At 61.1% G+C, this 2,485-nt stretch overlaps 1 protein-coding gene across 2 annotated transcripts in view; it reads right to left on the reverse strand.

Annotated features, from left to right (window-relative positions):
- FGF1 (fibroblast growth factor 1) overlaps positions 1-1,404 on the reverse strand; it is a 16,579-nt gene extending 15,175 nt beyond the window's left edge. The window contains exon 1 of one of the 2 annotated variants that reach the window (XM_042826247.1): positions 1,243-1,404. The gene's annotated coding sequence lies outside the window, so the exon portion shown is untranslated. The remainder of the gene's footprint in view (positions 1-1,242) is intronic. The other variant, XM_042826240.1, reaches the window with a different exon arrangement.
- Between the last annotated feature and the right edge of the window lie 1,081 nt (positions 1,405-2,485).

The raw sequence follows: 2,485 nt of genomic DNA on the forward strand, positions 1-2,485 counted from the left end.
ATCAGAAGAAAAAAAAAAAAAAACAACAAAAACGGCCGAGCTTATTGGCGAGGAGCTGCGGTGGGAGGAGACGGGCGGCACGCACTGCCGTGTCGGGCTCAGCGGGCGCTGCTGCTACCGCTGCCCCGCCCCGGGGCTCAGGCCGGCGGGCACACGGGGGGCACCGTGCGGGCAGGGAGCGGGCAGGGAGCGAGCATGCAGCGGGCACACGGGGGGCACAAGGAGGGAACCCAGCGGGCAGGCGGCCCCGGGGCAGCGGCTGCTGCTTGCTGCCGGCCTCCCGTGGCCAAGGAGACCGAAGCAGATCGGGGCTTTCAAAGCTTCCCAGTGGTGGGATGTGGGCCCGAGGGAGCCGCGCCCGATGCGGGCTTTGTGCGTGGCTGCTGCGGGTAAAGGAGCGAGCGCAGAGCTTGGCCGGCTGCCCCCGCTGCTGTTGGAGCGCCGTTCGGCCGCGGGTATCTCGGGCTCGTGGCTGTGGCGCACGGCGTCCGTGCGTTTGTGCAGCCGATCTGGATTCGGATCCGAAGCGCTCTGAGCAGAGCCGGGCGGCTGGTCACAAACGCCGCACTTGGCAGCAGGTTTGGGGACAGGCAGAGCCCTGATGCGGCCCGGGCCCCGCGCTGCGCCCCGGCTCGGCATGGCCACGGCCGTGCTGCTCCTCCTCGTGCCGCTGGTAAGGAGCCCTCAGTTCGCTGCCCGACGGCTCTGCTGTGTGAGTGCCGTAAATAATGCACGTTTCTTGGGCTTGCTTACAAATACAGTAAATAATTAACTACGGAGCCGTTTTCTGCCGCGCGGAAGCAGAAGGGTTCTGAGCAGCACGCAGGCAGTCCGTGCTGCTCTTCCCCCAGACCAGGAGCGAGCAGCAGTGGCAAAGCTTTCTGTCAAAGCAGCCCCCCGGGAGGCGCCAGGTCCGGGGCGGCGGCTCATTGCTCACCTTGCAGCTGCATTGCTGAGCACAGAAATGTCTCCTGCCTCCCTCCCTGTCCTCAGTCCAGAAGGAAGAAAACAAATCCCCCCAACCGCTCCCCACAGAACTGAGCCCACAGAATTTCTAGGAGCTTGGGAACCACAAAAGTCCATTGCAGACCATTTGGGGAGAGCCTGCAATGCCCACGGTGAGGCTGTGTGCCTGCAGGAGCCGTACCCCATGTGCACTGCTGGGTTGGGGCGTGCAGAACTGTCCTGCTGGGTCACCCTTCCCTTACCCCACCGCCCGCACACCCACGCTCACACACTCACAGCAGCATGCAGGAAAGGCTCCAAGGAGAAGCAGTGTCCTCAGACCAGGACCATCACTGGGGTGGTGATGCTTTCCAGGCAAAATCCAGCTGTGTCCGGCATGTGTGGGGCTGGGACGGCACTGCTGTCACTGGGGCTGCTGCACTGCACCCACATAAGACAAGGAAGTATGGACAATCCTTCGCCTTGCTATTTTTTCTCTCTCATGTGATCTTGTTTTTGGACTGCTATTTTGGGGCTGGCTTCCAGCCCAGGTGAAAGACAAGGATTGAATGCAGCCTCCCACCCTGTGCCCAGCGCGCTCCAGAGCCTCTGCCTGCTGCCTGGGCGGTGGGCACAGCCCTGCTGCTGGTGCTGGTACAGATCCCCTGCTTGCTTCCCTCTACGCTTCTTGCAGCAAAGCCTTTTTTGTCCCCAGACCTCTTAAGGGATGATAGCAAACAGGCTGCAGTGGACGTGTGGTGCCCAGTGGCCCCATCCCACAGCCCCCCTGCCCATCCCCATGGGCTCCGGCTGGGACTCATTGCAGCACCAGAGCTGCAGGCACCCCAGCACTGTTAGACCTTTTTCTGCCCATTTTCCCCGCAGTGCAGCCTGCCAGGAAGCTGACAGGAGATAAGTTAAAAAAAAAAAGCTGGCAGCTTGCAACAGGCTTAACGTAAACCGATGCCAGGCCCAACCCTGTGAGCTGCTCCTCATCCCCCTTTGTGGGCTGCAGGCATCCCACTGTGCCTGGAGGAGGAGGGGGCCATGGCCAGGGGCAGAGGCAGGCAGGAGCTGTGGGTTCCCTACATCTTGAGTGAAGCCAGATCCACTCATGGCCCATGTGTGCCACAGGGCGTCCTCTGGGGATGTGTCCCCAGGGACATCTGGGAGCATGGCACGGCAGGGATAAGGCTGTGCTTGACCCAGCTGCTAAGCCCAGTGGTGGCAGTGAGGAGCCGTGCCCTTTCCCTGCCATCACTGCAGTGAGTGCTGGGAGGATTGATGCTGGTGAGACGTACTGCGTCACCTAAACTGCATCTTTGCATTAAGAAAACTCACAAAAAGTTCCTATGCTGAAGTTCCAGGGGTACCCAAGCAATGGGGATGATCTCCAATGGGGACTTTGCTCAGTGCAAAGTCATCCTAGGGCAGGGACAAGAGGGAACGGGCTTCTTGCATCTGGGAGGGAGCGTGCACACAGCCACCCCTTTACCCCAATGGAACCCCAATTTCCTTCTGCACAGAAGCTCTCCCAGCA

The sequence above is a fragment of the Centrocercus urophasianus genome, unplaced genomic scaffold (assembly GCF_019232065.1).
Source record: "Centrocercus urophasianus isolate 14NV4802_14NV808 unplaced genomic scaffold, USGS_Curo_1.0 seq_26, whole genome shotgun sequence".
NCBI lineage: Eukaryota > Metazoa > Chordata > Aves > Galliformes > Phasianidae > Centrocercus > Centrocercus urophasianus.